This window comes from Pogona vitticeps, chromosome 2 (genome assembly GCF_051106095.1).
Source record: "Pogona vitticeps strain Pit_001003342236 chromosome 2, PviZW2.1, whole genome shotgun sequence".
Classification (NCBI taxonomy): Eukaryota; Metazoa; Chordata; class Lepidosauria; order Squamata; family Agamidae; genus Pogona; species Pogona vitticeps.
Window position 1 is genome coordinate 153,996,697 of NC_135784.1, and position 27,201 is coordinate 154,023,897.

Genomic DNA, 27,201 nt, shown 5'->3' on the forward strand with positions numbered 1-27,201 from the left:
GGTTGAGCTAAAAGCTTGGCTAAAACACAATTCGCTTTTCTCAATCTGAGAACAAAAGGTTGGCTTATAGAACCAGGTGAGCACCAGCATTTGCTATTGGCAAGTCAGAAATCTGTTCACTTAACACAGGTATGCTTTAATATCTATCTTGTCCTCACTGCTACTAACATGCTTCTTTCTCTAATGTCACAACAAAGTCACTTTGGTATCTGCAGGAAAACTGGTAGTTTTCAGCCCAGGAATTCTTGGAACCTAAGGGTTTTGTTGGGATTGCTTGGCTTGTTACCTGACAGGTTGGTAGGAACACTTTTCTGTGTTCCTTCGAAGAATACAGCTTCTGCAAGAGACATTTTGCAAAAGGCATTGTAACAAGGAGGTAATCATCACTTATTTTATTCATTGTCTTATTTTCCTCTGGATCACCTGACTGCATCTCCTAGCCATTTCCAGCTCTCACCTGTCCTTCACTTCATCTGCATTTTCTCAAGCTGATGGCAATTGTTTCAGACTTAGGCTTGCCCCTGAATGACATTTGCTAGACTCCAGCAAGGCTTAATGTTAATTGAGTTTTTCATAAGTTTCATAGTTTGAAACTGAGTTTTTTTTAAAAAAAATCCACTCTGCAATAAATTTAGTCTGCATTATGAAACTGAGACTCAAACTTTTAATTTTGTGAATTAAAAAAAAATCTATTTTCTCATTTTACTTACAAGTCCAATAGGTTTATTATAGTTTACACTCTTTCTTTTTTATGCCAAATATTCCTGAGGTTTATATGATACCCAATAAACAAAGCATTTAATCATCTTTAAAATGCCAAACTGGTTTAATAAATTCAATTTTCTTCTAGAAAATATTGCTGTATCGATCTTGCCACTGTTTTCTTTTTTAATGAGAAACGACCACACAGAATTGCTTGCTATGTATGTCTTGGAAAGTAGGACACAAACTGCCTCAGCAAAGCAACTGACTCCATGCAGTTAGTTTAATACCACTGTGTAATCCATTGATCTTTTCTAGTTATTGATATTCATTCAGGGAAATCTGGGGAATACAGCACCATGTTCTGCAATATTGCATTCTGCTATGCAGTGTTATATCCTTGGAGACAACAGCATCTCAGCTGAGGAAAGAAAATGCCCAGGAGACCATGGTCAGGAAACAGAGAAAGAGAGATGTCCCTGAGAAACCAACAGAGGCTGATCCCTTTGGTGGCCAATCTGGTTTAGTTTCTGGCTACAAGTGGTCCAAAGAGATGTTTCCTCCAGTCTTGCATCTGATCTCTGAACTAATTTAGAGAAAATACCACATGACTTGTATATTCAGTTATGGATTCATATTCTTATTTAAAAGTAAACCCAACTTGTTACTATCTTGTCAGTGTCACATATATAAGATGCTGAACATACACCATTATACATGCTACAATGGTACTCCGTATCAATTTTAATATGGATCACAGCAATTGGGAGTACTCATAGCTCCCTAGTTCCAGCCTACTCCAGTCTCAATCACTTCCCAAATACTGGGAAACGTTCAGACATGATGAAAAGGAGGAATTGATTGTTCCTTCCCATCTCTTTTGTTTTTCATCATCTCTGAAATCAATCATCCACACAGTCTACAATGCAAGGGTGTGCAGAAGAGGAAGATGGTGTTACTTGAAACTTTACTTCTCTCATATGTCCAAACTGGATCACAGAAGATCTTTTCACTGAGTTGAAGACAGAGGCAAAAAACTCAAAACCCCAGCTTTCCTCACCCTACCCAAAGGAAGAAGCAAATAAAAGGAAAAAGTCAAATTGCCACCTGTGTCCTGAGGGTATAATGAAGAACCACCATATTTTCCAACCTTCCAACAAGACTTTGCTTTTGACGATATGTGCCTTAACAGGGACACCTTAAAGAACAATCTTCTATGGCATATCTAACTACTGGAAAGACAAAAACAACCATTATTATTTTAGCTAGCACCCATGTATCTTCAATAAACCTAGTGGCCTCCTGAGCTAAGTGTACAAGGAGCTGAAGATAAATAGGCCTGGTATGAGCATTAGGCAGAGTGAGGCAATGTCTTCATTCAGAAATAATAGGAGGGTAGCAGCAGCAATACCCCATCTCTTCTTTTTGAGTTTTCCATTCACTTGACTCTGATGGAAAACAACCCTAAAACTCTACAATTCACTTTATGCAAGAGTTTGAAGCTCTAGTTGGTTTGTGGGCATCTTTCTGAATAGTTAGCCAGTCCATCTGTGCAAGTTGTGTGTCCATCTGCCCTTCGTTACTCAAAAGAAGACTAGATACATTTAATGCAAACTACAAGACCTGGAAGGGAGAGAAAAAGCTCTTTTCAAGGGATAAGGCTTTTGTTCAACAAAAATAAAACAAAACAAAATAAAAAGAGGCTCCTTTTGGGTCTTTAATCCATTCCTGAGAGAAACATGAAGAATTCATTAAAATGGAAACATGGAAATGTGAATTTTTCTTCATATTTCCCTTGAGCTTTTCCTTCACCCAAATTACCTAGGAAATTTTCCTTATCTTGCTGCAGACACATCTGCCCCACTCTTTCCCCTCCATCTCCTCTCCTCTCCATGCCTTGCTGCACATCTTTTTGCTGTGCCCGTTCAGTTCTGTTTTCTTCTCTTTCCTTGCCTCCAGTGCTGGGTTCTTTAGTTTAGTGCTTTCTTGGACTATCATGAGAAAAACAAGTGGGGCGAGGAGGGAGAAAAGAAATGAAGAAAGTGCCATTTATCATGATAAATAAAAGGAGGGGTGCATGAGAAAAACAAAAGAGGCACCAAATAGAAGCAAAACAAAATCTACAGTGAACATCTCTACACTTTTCCTCAGACTTGGCTGGAGGTGAGGAGTATCATGGGGCTCTAATATTCCTCATGGAGGCATCTTTTCAAGTCAAGATGAGAACATGGAATTCCACACTTACTCTTTCCATTCCTAGTCTCCATGAGCAAGTCACTGCCTGTCATCCTCAGTTCTGTGTATGAAAATGGAAATAACTGGGATTTCCTTGATACAGCTGCTTATTTATACTGAAAGTGCTATAAGCATGGTGATGGTGGAGAAGAAATTTTCACCTGCTCTTCTTCTCTCCAGATGCACAAGAGATTTATGTGTTTTTGTTATAAATGCTAAAGCATTTTCTTATGCCATCTGTTCATTTCTCTTGTAAAAGTGACTCAAAAGCAAATAGAAAGCTTGAATCACTGGCACCCTCTTTCAGTCTCTGTGTGTTCAATTAAATGGGAAGGGCTTTTTATAATGATAAATGTGTGTGTACATGATTTATAAACAGTTTATGAAGATGTCAACAATATTTAACATGAATAATTCTATACCCCTCCCAATCATTATGAAAAAGGATTCCTTTTCTTCCTTGTTGTCTTGGCCATGCATTGCAGAAGCACAGGTGCTGAAAAGGCAGGTACAGCTCAGTAATATAGCATCTTATTGGCTTCAGCTCTGCTCTCAGATCCAGATAGCAGCGGACACAGGTAACATCAAAGGAATGTATGGTGGTATCAAGCAGGCTTTAGGTCCAATACAGAAGAAATCTGTTCCTTTGAAGTCTGCTACAGGTGTGATCATCCAGGACCAAGAACAGCAGATGGAACGCTGGGTGCAGCACTACTCTGAGCGTTAAGCCTGGAGGCAGGCATTGCATCACGGCCTCTCCCAATTTGAAGAGACCCTTGTCCAGCAGGCCGAGGCAAAGAGGAAGTCACAAAAGCAGCAAAACCAGGGAGCTGGACAGGGGACAGATTGGATTTGTCTTCAGTGTGGAAGAGATTGTCACTCTCGAATTGGCCTCCTCAGCCACACTAGACACTGTTCCAAGTCCTCCATACAGAGCACGTTACCATAGTCTTTCGAGACTGAAGGATGCCTACCTACCCATCCATCAGGTCCAGGAAAGGGACTTCCTTCCATATATCCAGCTAGACTTGGAGATACCAAATTATCAGATCAGGGTCACAGAAAGAAATTGGTGCCTTACACTTGCTTAGGATGCAGTGTTGCCAGCATTTCAGTTTAAAGAGCCTTCTGGACACATTTTATTTTAATGACTCTGAATAGAGTGATTTGATGTCATTAGCATACAGGGTTATTTCACTGCTCACTCCAGTCCCAAGTTATTTATGAACATAGTTAAGACATATCAGTCCCAATAGAGATCCTTAGACAATTCCAGTCTTTACTTCCTTGTAATAATCAATAACTGTGCATTGCTTATGACTATCTGCTTCCTATTTGTGAATCAAGTATTAATCTGTAGGAGGACCTATCATCTTGCCTCATGATGCTGCATAAAGGTTGCAATCAAATGAAGTAACTATAAAAGTATACAAATAGGATGTTTTTCTGCTGCCAGCTAAAAAAGAAAGGAAGGAATTAAGCTGCAAAAGTTTTTGTTGTTTTTAAAATCACAGAGCAGAACAACATCTGAATTTACCTTCTTTTCTCTTTTTGAGGTAGTGTTATTAAATCTAAGGGCTTAACACTTTGTCTTATATCTGGCACAAAGCCTAAAATAATTCAATACTGGCTTGAGATAAACCCACTGGCATGTTGCTTTTAACAGATCAGAGATGTAAGAAGGCAGTACACGCTGCCTACAAAACATGCGCAAGGAACATATAAAGCCAGATCTTCCTATGAGAAGGAAGATTAAGGCTGGAAAAGGATTAGAAATTAATTAAGAAGCTCCATCATGTTTCTCAATATCCTCTTTGATCTGTGAGCAGACTCTCTCCAGGGGTTTTGTTGCCGCTGTGTCAGGGACCTTTTGAGCTGCAAGTACTAGGCAGGCTTATTGCTCTTCCCACTTCTCTCAAATGTCTAGCACAAATGACAGCCCAGGGGTGGTTGGAAAGAATCAAGGGGATGCCTGGTAGCCCAGAATGACCCATTGAAAACTACAGTACTGTATTATATTCAACCATTGTAGTACTGCACCAGCATGAAAAGAGATGTATCTTTACAGCTGGATTTCGTACATAGGTTGGATGCAGAGAAAAAGTGGCACAGGGGGCTCTTAAAGGAAGGCGGGGAGCATGGAGAGAAAAATTGTCAAAGATCTTCATCCTTCTTCTCCTGACAAAATTCTGCCCAAGGCCCTCTTACACTGGTGCAGGAAAAGCTAGTTCCAGAGGAAGGAGGTAGTTCAGTTATGCCTCGCCAAATGGATGATGCCATCACTAGAAATACTGTAAGCTGGCTATTTGTGGTTGTTCTTTACCGATATACCACAGCCCCTGCCACAACGTTCTCCCAGTGGCCGCAACTACCTACCAGATATATTCTTGAAAAATCTTTACTGAAAATTCAGCAGAACTTACCATACAATCTTATAGTTTCTCCTACCTCCATGTCAATTTTGCTCTGCACAAGAAGGCAATGGAGAAATAATCCTCAAATCTATTTATTAGAAAAACAAAAAATTTACATTGATGCTACATAGAACTCTGAACAGGGGACATTTCTCTAATGTTTGTAAATCTCTGGCTTGATTTGGAAACAATGACAAAAATGGTATTATTTTATTTATTTATTTATTTGATTTTTACCCCGCCCCTCTAGACAGTGTCTACTCGGGGCGGCTTACAAAGGTTAAAACACATTAAAACAGCATATCAATAACATATATAGTGCAATAATTATAATTAATATTATCCAAGATGGCAAAACTCAAAAACAGAAGAAAGGAAAGAAAAGATCACTTAGTTGACTGGGGAGAAGGCCTGTTTGAATAACCAGGTTTTTAGTTGGCTTTTGAAAACACCCAGCGAGGGTGCCAGCCGAATTTCAGTGGGGAGTGTGTTCCACAGCCGAGGGGGCCCGGTTTCTTGTTTTCTCCTTCTGGGCCTCCCTCGGCGTCAAACCCCTCAGCCGTCCCCACTGGCTATATCGGGTGATTCGGGTAGAGGAGGCGATCTGCCAAATATTGAGGTCCCAAACCGTTTAAGGGCTTTATATGTGATCATTAACACTTTGAAGTCGATGCGGAAATGAATAGGTAACCAGTGCAGTGCAACCAGAGTGGGAGAGATATGCTGAAATTTTCTCACCCCACTAATAAGCCTGGCTGCTGCATTCTGGACCATCTGGAGTTTCCGCATGAGCCTCAAAGGCAGCCCCACGTAGAGTGCATTACAATGGTCTAATCTCGAGATTACGAGTGCATGGACTAGAGTAGTGAGGGCCCCCCAATCAAGATATGGCCGCAGCTGGGCAATCCGCCATAGATGAAAATAGGCGGAGCGGACCACGGACGCCACCTGGGTTTCCATGGTGAGCGCCGGGTCCAGATGTATCCCCAAGCTGCGGACCTCGCTCTTTGCAGCAAGGGTCATCCCTCCAAAAGAGAGGGAGTCACCTATGCCGCTGACAGGAGGGCCACCCACCCTCAAGACCTCTGTCTTGTCCGGGTTCAGCATCAATCCATTTGACTGCATCCATTCCAGTACAGTCTGCAGGCAGCACTGGAGGGACTAGACGGCATCCACTCTTGAAGTAAAGGAGATGTAGAGCTGTGTGTCATCAGCGTACTGGTGACACGATGCCCCACACCCCCTGATGACCCCGCCCAGCGGCCTCATATAGATGTTAAACATTGGAGAGATGGTCAATCCCTGTGGAACCCCACAGGTAGGACTCCACGGGGCCGAAACATTCTCCCCAAGCTGTACTCTCTGGGGGCGGTCCTCCAAGAAGGAGCGGAGCCAGGCAAGTGCAAGGCCACCGACTCCCAACTCGGAGAGCCTCCTCAGTAGGATACCGTAGTCAACGGTATCAAAGGCGGCTGAGATGTTAGGGTCAAAGATATGGCATCTGTACAACTCTTGTATGAAAAATGACTAGAGCTTATGTGGGGAACAGTCTTTTGAGGGGGAGGGAATGAAACAGGGAGGGCTTGCTCATACCAGCATTACACTTTGCCATATATGGACCAGAGCACCCATGTAAAGAGCTAGGAGTCCATATGTATGCTATCAAGACATATCGCAGCAGGAGGATGCCTATAAAGTGCAACCTCTCAGAGGAAACAATAGGTACCAAATAGCTACATAACAACATATCTGTGAGAGCATCTTCTCCCAATGTGAGCTGAATGTCTCTTTCTATTCCTCAAAGGACCATTCATACAGCTGAAAATGAAGGCAGGAACTTTAAGGGAGTAGAGTCTTAAGTTAAATTGAACCAAGATTTTTTACCCTCCTCTTTAACATCATTAAAAGACAATGTTTAGAACTATGAAAATAAGGACAGAAGAGCTAGATATTATGATCTTATGGTTTTTAGCCCATTGATTAATTGTATTTCTGTAAAAACTCTGTACCAGAATAGGTACCGGATAGGAAGGCATGTCCACCACATATGAAAGCATGTACTGATTTCCTTCAACAGCTTGGAGTGATTATTGATATAATTTAAACATAGTGGGATAAAATGCCACCTGTGCAGAAGCTTAATAGAATGCTCTCTAAATTTAGAGGAACTTAATCTGAGAGGAACCCTGTTCAATAAAGCGCCCACCATTTTACAACAGCGATAGTCAATCCCAACTCACTTTCCAAAACCATTTTGGGACCTATTTTACAGCCATAGGGTGGTTCAATTTCATATAATTTTGAAGTCAGTCCCCACTAGATGTTTTCTGAAGCTACTAACAACATTTCAAATACAGCTGATAGTCTAGTAGCCTGCACTTTCACTACCTGAAAGAAAAGAAAAATGAACAATCTGAAATATTTGAAACCCGGAGGGTAAGATAGAACCTGTTTTATTTAACAGTTGCTTCTCCTGATCTGAGACCAGAACAAATCTCTTACAAATCTCTTAATCAATATAAATAACAGTCTTTCCACAATACAAATTGAGTTTATTTGTCAACATCATAAAATAAGGGATGGCTGATGGCTGGCTACTGGAGCACACCAAAGAGTTTCAGATCAGCCTGTGCTTTATAGACTACACTAAAGCCTTTAACTGTGTAGATCAGAAGAAACTATGGGTTAAAAACCTTCCTGCTTTCTTAAGAGTATCATAGAAAAAGTTGACCAATCCCAATCAAACAGATTAAATTGGCTCAAAAATACTTCAGGTTTAGCTTCGAAGTAAAAAATGTAATAAAACAATAAAACTATTGGTTGTTCTGAAAAAAAAATGAGTATGAACATGAATGTCCTGCTGCATAATACATGTTGTAGACAAAAAGCTAGCATTAAGTCAGAATATGGACAGACAGAATCGTTTCTCATAGGCAAATATGTCAGATAAGGGTGCATTTTATGCCCTTACTTGTTCAATTTGCATGCAGAACATACATGGAAAGCTGGACTAGATTCAGAAGAAGGAGTGAAAATTGGTAGGAGAAACATCACAAATTTAAGATATCCAGGTGACACTATTTTACTGGCACAAAGCAGCAATGACTTGAAATGACTGTCAGGTTATGTGAAAGAAGTGCCATAGCAGGACTGCAGATTGGCTGACTCTGTCAAGGAAGCCACAGGACATTTTGAAGATCACACATTTGTAGGGTCAACATAAATTGGAAGAAACTTGATGGCAGATAACAACAATGGGGGTTAAGCAGAAAACAATCTTATTCATTCATTCATTCATTCATTCATTCATTCATTCATTCATTTAATTTAATTTAATTTAATTTAATTTAACTTACATTTTTATTATTTTGCCAGTCTTTCCAAATTTTTACTGAATTCCTAATGAATAGACTGGTTATTAGTGGTATGGTATTAAATCAATCAATCAATCAGTCAGTCAGTCAGTCAATCAATCAATCAATCAATCAATCATATGGAATATTTATTTTATATAGAATGCTACATAAGACTTCAAAATTTGGGACCTGCAATCCTCCATTCTTTTGGATTAGGGAAATTCACTGCATAAAATAATCTTGATTTCTTTGAGCTATGAATATAGTTTGCCAGTATTTAAATGCCACATTTGATATCCCTCAAGGCAGAACCTGAAAGAGATAACTTAAGCAGAATCAACATCTAAACTGTTGCTATGTAACCCAGTAATGACATACAGTGGGGGCTTGACTTGAGAACTTAATCCGTATTGGAAGGCGGTTCTCAAGTCAAAAAGTTCTCAGGTCAAATCTGCATTTCCCATAGGAATGCATTGAAAACCATTTGATCCGTATCTGCTCTTTTCTGTCCATAGAAACTAATGGGAAGCTGCTATTCCGCCTTCGACCACTAGAGGGGGATATTTTGTTTCTTTTTTTTCTTAGGTCAAGAAAGGTTCAGGGAAGGCAGGGAAAAGACAGTCCAGGCAGTACAGTACCAGGCAGTCCGAAGACTGTCTCCCAATCCACTCTCTAAACGCTGGGAGGAGTGAGGAAGCAGACAGGCACCCTTTTCACTGGCCAACAGTTAACTGAAAGTTCACATTTTGCACTTTCCCTGCCTCCCACGTGGGTTTTTTTCAGTTCTTAACTCAAATCTAAGTATGTAAGTCAAGTCAATATTTTCCTATGAGAGTGGTTCTTAAGTCAAAATGTTCTTAACTCAAGCCGTTCTTAAGTCAAGACCTCACTGTATTCAGTTTTTGGCACTGCTCAAGTTTTCATTCAACTAGATGTAACAATGGTTTGTAGTTTAAGATATTCATTTTAGTCACTTGAGAGGAACTATGACTCCTAAGTATTTTACTGAGGAGCTGGTTGTGGGAATACGTATTTGGTCAGATAAATGCTGACAGACACATTACTTATTAGAATCTTAGATTTGCTGGAGTGAATCTTCAAACCTGAGGCTAGGTAAAAATTTTCAAGAATATATCAATGTTCTTAAGAAAGGACTCCCCATTTCCTAGATTTCATTTATTATTTTATTTATTTATTTGATTTATATCCCGCCCATCTGGTCTGGTCGACCACTCTTTCACATACTTTCCAAATGAAATACCATTCCAATTTTTTTTTTCCCAATAACTGTTGTGGCATGTTCCCCCAATCTTTTCACTAATATACCTGTGAATAATTTGGCATCTTGACTGAGTCATGCAATTGGAAGATACAAACTGACTTCTGTGGGATCTTTGTTTTGTTTTATTATTCTGGCTAAATTTCAGGAGGGGGCATTGGAGAACCATTAATAACTGTGTTATAGAAGTTAAAGAGCAAAGGTGACATGTGATCTTCAAACATTTCATAGGAGCACCCACCAAAGCCACCCAGACCAGATGTCTTATGTGGTTTTAAATTTTGAATTGATTTATGTAACTCCTCAGATGTAACTGTTTTACACAGGAAAACATGATCTTCAGTTGATTTTTTAGAAGTTGCTTTGGCTATCAACTCACTAAATTAAGGTCTGATGTAATGCATAATGAATTTACAAATCCTTTTAAAAGACTGTTAATTTTATTAATTTTCTCCTCTTGCTTTTGATAGGAGTGGCCTGTGATTGGATGCTGTTATGGATCCAATTTGTGTTGATCTGAGGTATACTTTCTATGCTTTGGAAGCCAATCTATAAGTTATGCTGGAGGAGGATTCATGATATTTGGAAAAACAAACAAGCCCTTCTCACTTGGATGAATTTCTCTCCAGACATCTATCAATTCACTGAAGAGTTATTGCATCAAAGTGTAATGTGGAGCTTTATTAGTACTACTCTCCAAAGCCACTTGCAGTTATAGTAAAGTCAACCCCCTAAGCAGGATCCCTCCCTCCTTGAAGATAAATAACTTTGACAATGCATCTCAAATAAATCTGCCATGTGCTTGGATTATATATGGATCCCACCTTTAATTTAGCATTGTCAGTATATCCCTTTACAAAGAGGAATCTGCCATTCAGGTCTTTTAATCCTCCTTCACACTGGAAATTAATTTGTGGGGAGAAGGCAATCAGCACTCCATGTGATTTAGAAGAACCTGCAGCTGAATGACAGGATCTTAATCTAGTTTAAGTAATAAGTGGGGATAGGTACCCTTTCCAATGGGTTTCTCGCATCATTAATATGTCAGGGTCCTCGCCTTTTATTATTCTCTGGATTTGCCTTTGTTTAACTGGAGATCCCATTCCACTGGCCTTGAAAGATGTCACTTTCAGATCTGACATCCTTATTTAAACTAGGAAGGTTCCTTGAGTTGACCTGAGAATGGCTGTCATTGGAAAACCAATCAAAAATCCAGATAGTGATGATGGCAAAGTTCAAAACATGAAATAAAATCAGTACCATTAAAAAAAAAATTGTGCATATTAACCATGGCCAAAAAGTTCCTCTAAAGTTCCTCTGAAATGGCCCTTTATGTATGGAGTTCCAGGCTTTCTTATGAAGGTCAACAGCAGCACAACAGCAACGAGAGGGCAAAACATTGGGGGGACATAGATGGGGGACATAGATGGACCAACAGTAACATTCTTTCCAGTAACACCAATTAACCTTGTTAGACCATTATTTGCAATATACTCAAAGGAGAAGGGAGTCAGAAGAATTCTGCCATGCCCACCAGGTCCTAAGTATTCTTCCTTTCATGGTGAGATAAATTTAAAGGGTTGGCTTTTAGAACCATCCTTAACACAATCCTGCTTTGTGCAAAGAGTCTCTGACACTCACAGTTTAACCTGCAGACAAATGGAACTCATGCTGCCTAACTATAAAAAGATATTTACAAACAAAACCCTCAGGCTCTTTGCAGTGAAAAGTAAATGTGTTCTAATCTCTTCGCAGACTTACAACTGTGGGAAGACTTTGATGATACTGAGGGTATCGCACATGTGGTGGTAAACAGCAAGAACTCAGTGGTACAGGAATTTTACAGGGCATGATAACAAGAGGCCCACAGATTGAAAACACACCTGCACAGCTTTCTGAGGCAAAAGGCAGTTCTTGACAAGGAAATTACAGAAGAGCACAGACAAAGGTGTCCACAAGTCTTATTTGTGTAAATAGACTAGTGCCATGTAAAGGCTAGAAGGAAACTATGTTTGATTCATGTGTGCCTTTCCTCTCATTTGATCATCAGGTTCACAGAGGTCATGAGGAAATTCCTCCCTTCCTCCCTTCCCACCACCTGCACTTCTTTGAAAGGTGAAATGCAGATTTCAGAAATGGTACAAAACATGCTTAAAAATCCATACTTTGAGAGAAAGTACATGAGCAGAGGAATCCTAAACTGACAGATGGAGAGGAAACTGCTGCTTTTTAAGCCCTGGCAGTTTACCTCAAGCTGTGCAGAAGATGTGAGTGTGGAGGGATAGTTTTCAGCTTCCTGAATTTGGTTTTTAATGTCATCCATTTCAACTGATGCTAATGGAAGGCAAAGAGGCCAATGCACTTTTCTTTTTGAAATTCTAAGAGCATGTCATGGAAATGAGAGGGCTCTGGACATGAAAGAAGTTCCAAAGTGTTTTTCAACACACCCATCCAACAACCCAGTTTTGATCCCCCCCCCCAGTATTGAGCATGAAACTGTTACTGCAGGAAAGCCTCCTTGTGGCACAGCACCTGCATGCCCCTCACCCCATCTCAAGGGCTTCCTCCATGCCCGTGGAGAAGAAGGTCTGCAGAACCAAATGTTCCTCTGATTCCCTAAGGATGATAGGGCTGGTCTATACTAAGCGAGTATTTCGAAGAGAACAACATTTTTTCCCCAGACATATTTTGATGTGACCTTTTGTGTGGATAGTTTTAACTTCAGAGGTTAATTAAGAAATGAGATGGAACAGAATCATAAGTGAGTTTATGCTAAAGAGACCTGGGTGGAACAGAGACAACCCAGACCTTGATGTTTCATCATAACTTTCTGATCCAGGAGAAAACCAGAGTTTGGGGGGGGGAGTGCTACAACTCCAAGAACCACTCATTAATGGAGAAACATTCACAGTTGTGCAACCAGTTTCCATTCTAGGCTTCCCTCCTTGCAATCTATAATGAAAAAAAAAACTCAACCCTTTCAAGCATTTTAAAGTCCTTTGTGATAGGACTAAAAGGACACCATTTTGGGGGTGCTGGAGAATGCTTGTGCTGTTGGTTACCAGACAAAGAGTCTCCATGATAGACAGATTTGATTATACTGCCCCTATGCGAGTGGGAACCTGTTGAAGAAAAACCTCTTTCTATTTTTGTGGGAAATACATCTTCAAAATTTAATTCCCAGAAAGACAACAGAACTGCTTAACAACCTCAATAAATCTAAAGCTGTTTTAATCAGTGCAGCAATGTCTGGGCATATCTGTTCTCCTTTGCGAAGCACTATGTTGCAGAAATGTTTTGAGTTTCATTTAACTCTTGTGATGCTGTTGCATGTACCTGAAAGAAAAGTAATTTACAGTATCTCTCCTTTACTTAAATTTACTTAAATTTACTAAAGTAGCATGACTTTAAACAAAAATTTACAGCCTAAGCACATTAACTGTTTTAAAGTTACAAACCCTGTGATATTCCAGACTGGTGCAGCCTCAGATGCTGAAATATATAATCATGGCAAGTCAGTTCCAACTTTCCAGGGTTTTCCAGGTAGCGAATAGAAGTAGTTTACCATTCCCTTTTTCTGGGGGTGCCCTGGGACTGTGCAACTTGCTCCCGAGGCCACACAGGCTGGCTCTTCTCCTGGGGAATCAAACTCCCAGGCTCTGGCTCAAAAGCCAGACACCTAGGTCATTAAGCTACCCAGCCAGCCCCAAATGTTGAAAAGACAACCCAAATTTAAAGGACTTCCACAGAGTGCTTAAAGATTTTAAGGCTCCAGACAAATTCCAGAGAAGGAAGTTCAGTTACCAAGAAAGCTAACAATAACACTGTGACAACCCCAGACCTACTGGAGTATGCCTCACTCTAATTATGCTGCCACCAACCATTCCCTATAAGGAGTCACACAGACCAGGAATGGATTTTTAACAAACAAAAGAATAAGGTTTATTTAAATAACAAACAGGGTAAATAAAATGATCAAGTAAATAAGATACTGTAACGTGGCTTAGTCTCAATCATACATACAACAGTTTGGTTCACACAGAACACTTTAAAGTAAAGCACAGACCCTGAACCTATCAGTTCTGGCTACCTATAAAGAAACCTGAACCTATCAGGTATGTACTAACTGACACACAGTTGTACACATTCTGACACACAGACTCCCACTCCCACAACTAACTTCTTCACACAAGCTCCCAATATATATACAGTACAGCACCTCCCCCCTGATGTCCCGCCTTCCACTCCCCATAGGATGGAACTTTCCCTCCAAACCCATGACAGACAGGTACCATCAGTGCTGTATGTAACACCTCCCCTCTTTATAAGTTGTTTTGCAGGGGAAAAGCTAAAGTGCTTTTCTCCAAAAAAACAACCAGGATCAACACAAAACAGTTATACATTATCATACAATACCATACTTACACTCTAGGTTAAACATATCACTTAGTCATTTAAACATTAACATTTACAATACATTAAGTCACCTTTATTAATACAAACCAAGCATGTTTAATAAACAGGTACAATTAACTTTTAGTCACCAAAATATATATATAGTCCATGGTTTCTTCGCCGTCTTCACTCTTCGGGTCTTCTTGACAATGCGTCAGCAACACAGTTCATTGACCCTCTGACCACCTTCACTTCAAAGCCATAATCTTGCAGGTTTAAAGCCCACCTCATAAGTTTACTATTATGGGTTTTCATTGTCTTTAACCACTGCAGTGGTGAGTGGTCAGTGCACAGAACAAAATGTCTTCCCCAGATGTAAGGTTTGGCCTTCTGAATCGCGTATACTATGGCCAGGCACTCCTTTTCCACGGTTGCCAAATGTCTCTCACCTTTCTGGAGTTTCCTACTCAGGTAGGACACTGGATGCTGGTCACCATTTTCATCCTCCTGGCAAAGAACTGCTCCTACCCCGCTATTAGACGCATCGGTGTAGATGATGAACTCCCGGTCGAAGTCTGGAGCACGCAGCACTGGATAATTGATGAGCGCCTCCTTCAACCTCCGGAACGCCTCCTCACAGTCGCTGGTCCACGGGATGCGGTCATCAGTCTTCTTCCGCGTCAGATCGGTCAGCGGAGTCGCCATCTCGCTAAACCTCGGGATGAACTTTCTGTAGTAGCCCACCAACCCAAGAAATGATTTGACTTTTTTCTTGGTGTTGGGTCTGGGCCAATCACGAACGGCTTCTATCTTGGCCTCTAGGGGTTTGATCACTCCTCCCCCTACTATGTGACCCAAGTATTTTATTTCTGGGCTACCCAGCTGCAGTTTGTTCTCTTTGCAGGGCCTAGGCCAAAGCACTTCCTCCCCTGGGTTAAAGTGCCTCTCCCCGGCTTTCTGGTCATACCAGGTTCTCTGTCTAACCTTCTGAGCTTGCAGGTTTTCTGCTGCTAGCTCTAGGTTTCTCTTCAGGTCATTCATTAAAGAGTCTATATATGTCACATCGTCTTGTGGGTCATCCTGGGTGATCTGCTCCCAATTTTGTTTGATTAAATCAAGTGGCCCTTTCACCCTTCTCCCAAACAAAAGTTCAAACGGACTGAACCCGGTACTGGCTTGTGGCACTGATCGATAAGCAAACAAAAGGGATTGCAGCTTCTGGTCCCAATTGTTTGGATTCTCTGCCAAGTAAGCCCTAATCATGCGCATCAGAGTCCCATTGAACTTCTCCGTTAACCCATTACTTTCAGGGTGATAGGCAGTGGTTTCCTTGTGTTTAATTCCACAGATTTGCCATAACCGTTTCATGAGCTTCGATGTAAACGATGCGCCCAAATCTGTGATTATTTCTGAGGCAAATCCCATCCTGGACATATACCCCACCAAGGCATCTGCCACTGTGTTAGTTTCAATGTTAGTCAAGGGAATGGCTTCGGGGTACCTCATGGCATGGTCCACAATGGTGAGAATGAACCTGTTTCCCCTCTTTGTGGCCTTGGGCAAAGGTCCCACAATATCCACTCCTATACATTTGAACGGGGTGTCAATCACAGGCAAAGGGCACAACTTCGCTTTGGTCCTGTCACGGTTATTCCCCTGCCTCTGACACACATCACATTGTTTACAGAACTCCTTGATCTGCTTCCTTATTTCAGGCCAGTAAAAATTTTGTGTGATTCTCTGCTGTGTTTTGTTCACCCCTAAGTGTGCAGCAAACATGTCAGAGTGCCCCCTTTGTAAGATCATGGGGCGATACTTTTCAGGTACCACTAGCTGACTTCTGATCCCATCTCCCCCTTTTGAGATATTCATCAGGGTCTCTCTATATAAAATTCCCTTTTTCTCACGAAATCTTGCTGTGGTTTCAGGTGTTAGCTGGGTGTCTGTCACCTGTTCAAAACACTTTTGGAGAGTGGCGTCTGCCTTTTGCTCTTGGCCAAATTTGCTGAAAAACTTATGACATTTATCTGTACACAGACTGGAAATGAGAGAAATGGGAATCCTTTTTCAACTGCTCAGACTGACAGAAATCATGCCAGCAAGGCACTCCTAGATTCTACTAGTAACCACCCCCCCCCAATCAAGACTGTGGTTACACCAGGAAAATGTCCCCGTTTTCTCACATTTTTTTACTCTTTCTCACATTTTTTACTCTCTCTGTCATGCATTGCGGTTACATGACATACAACCTGGGGTGTGTGTTCTGAGGTGTTTTTGAATTACTGCAACATTTCCCTAAATTTGATGTGATATGACCGATTATGCTCCAGCACTGAAATATTTCCCTTTGGGTTGTTTATGTCTCTGGGGCCCATTTTTCCTTTTCCTTTTTTCTTATTAAAATAAATTCCTTTACATTGATGTTTCAGCAACATTCCCTTGATGAGTACGAGTTTCTCTGCTGTATTTGTGCCTCTTGAAGCAGAGAAACTTGCAGTCGGGCTTTGTTTTCATTGCAGCTCTACCACGAAGTCCCCAAGAGTAAAACATGAAAGGGCTCAAGGGAAGGAGCACCCCTTGGTGGAAGTGCAGAGGCCAATGACGTAAGTTTTCCAAAGCATCGACATGCCGCTCACATTTTTTACAAATTAAAGGGACATGCAGGCAAACAACATCACTGGCAGAGGCAACACAAGCTGGCTTGCTAGAAAAAGTATCAGAAAAGACGTGCACACAGGACGCAACTGTAATTGTTGCATGCTGAATCCCGCAACAAAAAAAGTAGAAGCCTCCCAGTGGACGGAATTTGATGAGGAGATAGCATGGAGGGGAAACAAAAGAAAAAAACAATGGCTGTGCATCATCTGAACCCACCAAAAAGGATCAAAATTAACAAGGAGTACTGTAACTTGGAAACATTCTGCTGGTGGGAACACAGACCAAGTTCGGCATGTTTTACATTGATTTAAATGGGGGTGTTTATACTGAGGTACATGCAAGCATAGCATCATGTGACAGGGAAGTGCGCTTTTCTACTCCTCCACTAGAGGTCTGTTTATTTTAAGGCAGAAGTGAAGTAGATTTACTGGAATCAATTCACCCCTGCTGCATTATTTTTTTTAAATTCCTACTATAGGAATTTACTATAGGAATTTACTATGGCAAGTCCTAAAAGAAATGGGTGTGCCTGACCACCTTATCCATCTCCTGAGAAACCTATATGTGGGGCAGGAAGCAACACTTAGAACTGGATATGGAACAACGGATTGGTTCAAAATTGGGAAAGGAGTACGACAAGGCTGTATACTGTCACCCTGCTTATTTAACTTATATGCAGAATACATCATGCGGAAGGCTGGACTGGAGGAATCCCAAGCTGGAATTAAGATTGCTGGAAGAAATATCAACAACCTCCGATATGCAGATGATACCACTCTGATGGCGGAAAGTGAGGAGGAACTAAAGAACCTTATAATGAGGGTGAAGGACGAGAGTGCAAAAAACGGTCTGAAACTCAACATCAAAAAAACTAAGATCATGGCCACTGGTCCCATCACCTCCTGGCAAATAGAAGGGGAAGATATGGAGACAGTGACAGATTTTACTTTCTTGGCCACCATGATCACTGCAGATGGAGACAGCAGTCATGAAATTAAAAGACACGTGCATCTTGGGAGGAAAGCAATGATAAACTGAGACAACATCTTAAAAAGCAGAGACATCACCTTGCCAACAAAAGTCCGAATAGTCAAAGCTATGGTTCTTCCAGTAGCAATGTATGGAAGTGAGAGCTGGACCATGAAGAAAGCTGACCGCCGAAGAATTGGTGCCTTTGAATTGTGGTGCTGGAGGAGGCTCTTGAGAGTTCCCTGGACTGCAAAGAGAACAAACCTATCAATTCTAAAGGAAATCAACCCCGAGTGCTCATTGGAAGGACCGATCCTGAAGCTGAGGCTCCAGTACTTTGGCCATCTCATGAGAAGAGAAGACTCCTTGGAAAAGACTTTGATGTTGGGAAAGTGTGAAGGCAAGAGGAGAAGGGGACGACCGAGGATGAGATGGTTGGACAGTATCATCGAAGCAACCAACATGAATTTGACCCAACTCCGGGAGGCGGTGGAGGATAGGAGGGCCTGGCGTGCTCTGGTCCATGGGGTCACGAAGAGTCGGACACGACTAAACGACTGAACAAACAAACAAACTATAGGATAAGGTGCTATGCCAGATAACAGGGTTTTTTTAAAAAAACATAAAAGCATTGTGGTCACTTGCTAAAAAAGCTGGAGTCACACCAAACAGCTGATTACTAGCCACCAGTCAGCCAAGCCCAGCCTTCCTTCACTGCCCTTTCAGCAACCACCTCCCACCCCATCCATTAAACAACCTCTTCTCCTTGCCCTTCCCTGCCTGCCTTCTATTCTCCTCAGTCACCTGTCCCCACAACACTCCCATCTCACTTCTTGGCCCCTCTTTCCCTTTCCTCCTTTGCTTCTTGCCCTTCTCCCCTCCCCTCTTTCCCTCTTGTCCTTCCCCATGCCCCCTTTCCCTTCCCTCTTTCCCCTCATTTCTCCCATTTCCACCCCTTTCCCCTTCTTCCCTTTCCAGCCTTCTCTCTTTTCCCCTTTCCTCCTCTTTCCCTTTCCACTACACCCCTTTTTTCCTCTTTCTTTTTTCAACCCCTCTTCCCCTCTTTCCTTTCCCACCCCTTTTCCTTTCCAACCGTTTGCCCCCTTTCCCTTTTCACCCTTGTCCTCCTCATAGACAGTGTTCTCCCCACCCACAACATCCTGGCTGAGTGGAGCCACCTGCTTGAAGGAGGTGGTGATGGCAGTGGTGACAGCAGAAGGGAGAGAAAGCAGTGGTGAGGATGCACACATTGATCCAAAAGTCACCTGATCTTACTCCCAATTGAAAAGAAAAGATCCCTCTCCTGATGTATTTCCTCAGTGGGATCAGGCTCCTAGTTACAACAAATCTGAGACTGTACTCCTGCACAAGAAAAACACTAGAAGATCTGAGGAAATACCTGGATGGTAGACAGATCCATTCATGTCGGTATTGTATGTGGCAACGCAAAACACAGAGAGAGGTGTGGGGGGAGGGAGAGAAGGACAGGGAGAACTGGCACAGAATGGATCTGGAAATTGGAAAAAGAAGAACTATGTGGGAACAGATCTAACAAATCTGATCATCTCTATTGGCTAAGATCAAATTTCATGCACCTTGAGTTTCCCAAGACTTGATCCTTTATTAGGAATATGACAAGGTCATGAAAGTATGATCTGACACCACAGAAACTGCCAACATTAGTGAAATCTCAACAAATGTCAAGTGTTCTGTTTTTGCTTTGTTTATTTTTACAGAAGTCTGCAGCAGAAAGATGGCAACGAAAGTAAATAGGACAGAAAAAAACAACCACTTTGAACATCTGGCATATATGCACAAGAATGCGTGCATACATGCAATTCTGTGCTCCAGTACTCCTTGGTAAATGAAGAGAAACGATTGATTCTATCACAGATTAGAAACAAATGTGCACACATAGTGTGTGATTAAAGGATTACTCCCCAAAGTGTGAGCTTTGCAGTTCTGTACAGGAGCTGCATACTGGCAGCAAGCTAATTAATGTGTAGTTCATCCGTTGGCAACCATAGCTGGGCTCTGAAACTGAGCAAGATGAGCTGGCATCTGGCCATTTCAATCACTGCTGGTGAAACAGGTTCCAGAAATGTAAAGGGAGTTGACAGAACACAGAACTCTTGGAACTTGTCATTGCTGTTAACAAAGGCCTGGGTTGAATGCTTTTCAGGCCATGTGTGAAGTACTGGGGGGAGTGTGAGTATCTTTGGAACCTATGGGTAATATTAGGTAGCACTCTTGTTTGGAATCAAACCATACAAATACTGTGATGAAGGTTTCTGGGTGTTTTTTTTTAACAGGGCACGCTGAAAGTCAAATTCAGCCTTAAGGCCATTTTGTGTCCTTAGGCCACAGTGGAGTCCTGATGATGCTCCACTACTCCAAAATACAATTTCCCTTTACAAAAATAGGGATGTTGCCCAAAAGGGGTGGTGGAGCTCCATGAAGCTCAACTCCTCAAAACCACAGATATCAAAACTAAAAGCAGATGTCTGTTCACTTCTGATTTTGATTTTTTTTTTCTTGGTTGGTTGGCTTTCCTTTTGCACACCATGAGCACGCCAAAGTTATCTGGCCCTACGATATAATGAAAATCTCTTTTATGATCCTCACTAGGTAAAAAAATCATGTCCTTGTATCTTGAACTCATGTACATTTTCATGTTAAGTGCAAGCATTTCACCTGGCTCTGTTTACACTTCAGTTATAAGGCATATCAGAAAATGGAGGTAAAAATATCTATAAAAGGTAAAGGTTCCCCTTGTCATTTTAGTCAGTCGTGTCCGACTCTAGGGGGCAGTGCTCATCCCCGTTTCCAAGCCGTAGAGCCAGCGTTTGTCCGAAGACAGTTTCCGTTGCCACGTGGCCAGCATAACTAGGGAACACCGTTTTACCTTCCCACGGAGGTGGTATCTATTTATCTACTCACATTTATATGCTTTCGAACTGCTAGGTTGGCGGGAGCTGGGAGAAGCGACGGGAGCTCACTCCGTTGTGTGGATTCGATCTTATGACTGCTGGTCTTCTGACCATGCAGCACACAAAGGCTTCTGCAGTTTAGCCTGCACCGCCACCACGTCCCTAAAAATATCTATAGCTTCTTCCTAACCTAACTTTTCTTTTGGAATTGGTGACCAGAGATGATAAACAAAAGAACAATGCAGTATGAGTGATGAAGCGTAGCAATGATTATACACTATATAAAAGTGAATTAACCTCTAGCATGGACTGAGTGGATATCAGCTATTCAGCCCTAATCTCTTGCCACATAGATTTTCAGTGAGGGTTTTTTTTCCCTAGTAATGATGACTCCACTGCCATTCATGAGTTTGTGAGGGGAGGATCTGAAGCAAAGAGCTTGTTTTTCTTGTTTTTCATACAGATTAGACTTTTGAGTCACTGCTTTTTCCTTTCTAAGGTGATGGAAACACAGAAAGCTTGCAATGTGAGTAAAAATTCCAGAATTCCCAGAACTCAAGGCATGTGGCCATGCTGGCTGAGAGATCCTGGATGTTGTATCCCACTCTGAGAACACCCATATAAAAGTTCAAGGCCCCCAAGGGTTCTGAACAAATAACACATATATCCAATCTTTGTTTGGCTTACGTTTGGTCATGTTGAATTAGCATATGACTTCAAAAGCTGAGCTACTGACATTAAACAGTCACCCTGAGCCTGTACATAACAATTTTTTTTCCAGCAGTTTAACATGGTCTATCTGTTTTTTCACTTTTTCAAGAACTGTTTGGACTTCTGAAGATTAAAATTCCAGTGAAATGAGATTCTAAGAACAAAAAAATGACACCTTTAGCACTTCCATATATCTTTCTCAGAATGATGGAATTACCAATAATAAATTATACAATTATTTAGGATACTTCTAAAGATGTGTAGCTTTTAGATTACTTTCTATGCTATCTTCCGCAGAGGACTGGAAGAACTGGAAGCACAATCCACAGACTTTTGATTTTTCAGTTTATACCAAGACATTCCTTCTTCGCCATTTAGTGTCCAGTGGTCATATACCTCTTTCTCATTTCTTCCTATCTAATTATTTTTTAAAAAAATAAACAGAATTATTTTTTAAAAAAATAAACAGAATTATTGTTTTTTTAAAAATAAACAGAACAATTTGGCTATGTTGCAATTCCAGAACCCAGCTAGTTTTGCACGTTGTATCAACATTATTGGGTACGTATAGCTGTGCGGGTGAATTGTGAAAGTACAAGAAGATAAAAATTCAAACTTGCTAGTTAGAGAACAAACAAGTACTGGCCAAGTGTGAAGTACGCAAGGATAATAAGGAGCAAAAGTGGAATTAAATTAAATGCCACAGGAGTCATGGTACATCATAGAGCTAAAATTGGTTGTGGATCAAGAGACCTGGCTGTTGTACTTAACAACCGTTTCATTGTATCAAATAGGAATGACAGTGATGGCATTTTGTGGGATTGAATGAAGGCCAAACACCACAATGTTGTGAAGGGCCGGCTTAGCCATGAGCAAAGTGGATGACTTGGAACAGATCATTATCTGGACAAAACCAAGGCTGCAGCACTTTGCAATGCTGTTACTGGACGCATGGATAGGGTAGGTTTATAATGAATGTCGGAACCTCTGTTTCATAAATATATTTTAATATTGATATTAAGATATACAGAGAAAGACAAGGAGAACAAATTACACAGCTTATGGAAAGTGAGTTTAAGGTACCTTTTGTCTTTCATTTTACTATAATTCAGCTTTTTGTACCTGACCGGTGACTGTATTTTTTTGGGAAAATTCCACCTCCCCTTCTTCACAGCCTTTTGAAAGTCTTAATAGCATGATCTGAATACACCTGATACAGCAATTTTGTAGAAGATGAGCACGTTTTAGATGGCGCCTTGAATCCATTGAACAGATAAAAAAAAAAATAGTAAACAAAGACACCTTTAGCACTTCCATTATTAAATGAACCTTGTTTTGTTGCTGAAAGAATTCTGATTGAATGAGTAACAATCTTATTGTAAGCTACATGTGAAAACTCTCTCTACATTCTGGAGATTTAAAGCCCATGCCACTTTGTTCTTACCACTGCACCGCCTGCTGCCAGTCCAAAAGGCTTTCTGTTTCAATGTTCTGTCTCCTTCTAACTTCTTTCTTTGTCTCTCCTTGCCTTATCTCATTCTTCTCTTCCTAGTCTTTTTTTCCTTTGGCAACCATTTCTAACGACAATATATGCTTGGTTTGTCTCTTTCCCTCTTTGTTCTCTCTCCTCTTTTTCTTCTTCTTAGAAATCCAAGAGTTTCTTGCAGTGAAGCACAATCAAAGCGATCCCTGTGATAAGTGCAAAAGCATCTATCCTCCTGCCTGCTTTTAGAGCCTTTGGATATTTCAGATAGCAGCTCGGGAAATACATGCGTCAGTCATTGCTTAAAAGTATCCTGCAACTTCAGAGCTGCCTTTTTCACTTAAGGCTACCCTCCTCTCCCTTTATTTGTAACTTTCATTTCGGGTCAGATCAACATTGTGCCAATCCTCTCCTTTCCAGATATCTTATTTCTCCTCTTCCCAAGGATTAGAAAGGATGTCTAGTGTGATGATTTTACTGTTCCAAAACCCTGCCAAGTAACAATAAAGATGTACACATCCCCATGCTTATCATCACTCTCTGAAACTGTGACATGGAGGATTAGAAAAAACCAACTTGGCTTGCACTGACAATATCATAATTACCTGGTGGACTGCTGTGCAAAAAACCAGGACTGGTTTTATATCTCTTTTCAAAGAGCAGCACTTCCTGGAGGTCTGCTTTTGCTGCCAGACCAGGAAATCAGCAATGTTGGCATTTGCCGTAATGTTACCTCTGCTATTAGGAAGGTACATATCCATGAAGCTCACATCCAATCAAGGCCTCCCTTCCCCACTTTCACAACCGGCTTGTGATTTTTGCATGACAGATTAATGTTTTGAAATCAGATCCACCCCTTGTGTCCATTTTTGCTACATGCACTTTATTGTCAGCCACTTGTCAGCCTGGGGATTCTGTGTCTGCTGTCCTTTGGACAGGCAAAGAAGTATGGACTGGGCCAATCAATAAAGCCTCGTTGTGCAACTAGTTCTATTAAACATTCTTAAGTACTACTCAACTGCTCATGTCTCCTGGAGCTGAGCATACATGGTCTGGGCTACACGGCTATTTCAGAAGAGTTTTCACGTGAACTAACACCTTTTCCAATTCCAGTTGGAGAGTTTCAGTTATCAACAGACTCTGAAAATGTTCCTAAATCCTATATAAGCCCTCAGTTCAGAACTATTTGTGCATAAGAGGAAAATGAGCAAGGATTTGTTTTCTTTAAGAAATCCTGGGGATGGAAAATAGAAAAAGCACCCTTCTGCCATCCAGTGACCTCGTTAAAAAATGAACAAACTGAAGTGTGAGGTGGGCCAAGGGCGCTGGTGGGCTCTAAACATGGTAAACTGGTGTTCCATGCCCCCCAGGGGACATAAGGGGACTTTGTAGACATAAGTCATCCCTCTTATTTTTGGAAGTGCTGGGTCTCCCTAGTTGCACATTGGAACCCACGGGAAATACAGTACACACTGTTTATGGGGCGCATATTGCCCACCCTGACCTGTAACGAAAGAAAGGCACTGTGTTTCTGCACAAAGGCACACTTATTCAGCCAGTTCATATCTGTAAAGCTGAATACTGTTCAAAGTAGAGTAAGGCACTCCACTGTCACTGTATTGTGCCAAACTCTAGAATCACATTTATTGTGGTGAACAATCCTTGAGGTCCTCCCCCTTCATGTTTCTGAATTTTCTAGAGTTCATTTTATGACAACCTGGTATGATTTGTTTTTCTAGCAAAACAGGAAAGAAACCGGCTGATCCTAGTTGCTACATCGATAAAGTCTACCTGATTATGACTTGTCATGAGCAATGGACAACTGAGTGCCAGCAAAGAAGCAATAAAGAAGAAATCACAAGTCCTCCAATGAACAAGCAGGAGCTGGCATGTAACAGTGTGGGAGATGGAAACCAATCATTCCATAGGTAGCTGGTTTGGATACCTGGCATGAGCCCCACATTGCTGTAGGAAAGAGATAGGAGTAGGCCCCAGGCCACTATCAAGCTATACTTTGAAGGTGAGTGTGTGTGGCCCTTCCTGAATAAAGTCCTGCTTTTTTGCTCCATAACTCAAGCAGGTAAGGGAGGTGGGCTCCAACAGGAACCCTTGTTCTTGCTGAACATGGCAAAATATCAGGAACTGTACATCATGGCCAATGTGCCTCAGGCGTACCCACCTGTGTCTCCCTCACCTGCTCATCTTCCCTTCACACCTCTGTCCAATGATCAATGAACATATTTATAGAATCATAGAATCACAGAGTTGTAAGGGACCGATTAAGGCCATTGATCACCCCCTGCTCCATGCAGGAATCCAAATCAAAACAGATCTGACAGACGGTTGTCCAGTTTTCTCTTGAATGTTTTCAGCATTGGAATGCTCACCACCTCCATTGCTGTAATGCTCTAACAGTATATTCAATTGAAACCTGACCTCCTGTAACTTGAGCTCATTGTTGCATGTCCTGCACTCTGGGATGCTTGAGAACAGGTCTTACGCCAGGGCCATTAATATCTTCATTCTGTGTTCTGAACAGAGCAGGCAAAAACAAATGCAAAAAACCAAAAAAACAAGCCCTGCATACCAGTCAAAACACCTGCTCATCTACGTGCAGTTTTTTTTTTTAAAAAAAAAAATACTTGGCCTGTGAAAAGAAGAGACCAGCCAACTCCATACTGAGTTTTAAGGATAGCAGAAGACAATGGGAAAATAAAGGAGCTTAAAAGTTGGCAGAGCTGACCTAGAAAGAAAGAAAGAAAGAAAGAAAGAAAGAAAGAAAGAAAGAAAGAAAGAAAGAAAGAAAGAAAGAAAGAAAGAAAGAAAGAAAGAAAGAAAGAAAGAAAGAAAGAAAGAAAGAAAGAAAGAAAGAAAGAAAGAAAGAAAGATTCCACTATGGGAGGCAATGGATGGTAACTGCAGAGAATATTTGTTGTTGTTTAGTCGTTAAGCCGTACAGTGGACCCTCTACTTACGGAATCAATCCGTATTGGAACGGTGGCTGCAGGTCGAAAAGTTTGTAGGTCGAGTCTCCATTGACCTACAATCATTGAAAACCGATTAATCCCGTAACTGGCCGTTTTTGTTCCATTTTTGTTTTTTTCTGGTCTGTAGGTCGATTCTCTGGCTGTAAGTCGAACCTAAATTTTGCAGCCAGAGAAGTCTGTAATTCGAAAAGTCTGTAAGTCGAGCCGTCTGTAAGTCGAGGGTCCACTGTATCTGACTCTTTGTGACTCCATGGACCAGAGCATGCCAGGCCCTCCTGTCTTCCACTGCCTCCTGGCAGAGAATATACATTCCCTTAATGTCAAAGATCTTCATTTTCAATGTATATATATCCAAACTCAACTTGTACATTCCCAAATTCAACAAATGCCTTCATAAAATTAAGATTTTAAAAGTTGAATGTGAGATATCTCTGTATTCTGTACCTATCTACAGTATATATAAATCTATATTGAAATCCACATTTATACAGTATTTCCCAACAGAAATCAAAAGGATTTTGATGTACTTTGCCTGTATTCCTCTTCAACAACCCCACACCAGGCATCCTTCACTACATGCTTCCCAGATATGTTCCACGATGAATTACATTTTTCCCATACAAAGGCCATGCTGGGTGGGAATAATGGAGTGAACATCACGTATAATCTCAGAGGGTATCCAGCTGAGGAAATCAGGCCAGTATGTTATGATGAAATGTGAGACTTTGTAGACTGACACAAAGGTATACATTTGCCTTGTACCTCTGCAGGTTCCTGGTGTGCCGGTTACTTGTATGCATCAAGGAGAGGAAAGATCATGCCTGCATGTTGTGTGTCTGTGTGCATGTGTGGGGGCTGTAAGATCAAGATGATCACTTTAACACTGGTACTTTTCTTTGCAACACAATATTTAAGAGTAATGAATGTTTAGTGCAAACAAGTATGTAAACATTGGCACTGCCTTCTACAAAAATCTCCACAAATTATTCCAAACTATAAGGCTTTTCACAAAACAGTGACATACACACAAACAATAATTAAAGTGGGAATTTTATATTTGGTTACAGACTCTGTGAGCAACA

At 41.2% G+C, this 27,201-nt stretch overlaps 1 protein-coding gene and 1 long non-coding RNA gene across 5 annotated transcripts in view; one reads left to right on the forward strand and one right to left on the reverse strand.

The window, feature by feature from the left end:
• CA10 (carbonic anhydrase 10) overlaps positions 1-27,201 on the reverse strand; it is a 415,389-nt gene that overhangs the window by 97,189 nt on the left and 290,999 nt on the right. The gene's annotated exons all lie outside the window — the stretch shown is intronic.
• On the forward strand, positions 10,383-13,093 carry LOC144586334 (uncharacterized). 2 transcript variants are annotated; one of them, XR_013541114.1, is made up of 3 exons: positions 10,401-10,507; positions 11,742-11,934; positions 12,037-13,093. It is a non-coding gene; the product is annotated as an uncharacterized LOC144586334 (long non-coding RNA). The 2 variants fall into 2 exon arrangements; XR_013541113.1 differs by having other exon boundaries at positions 10,383-10,507; positions 11,742-13,093.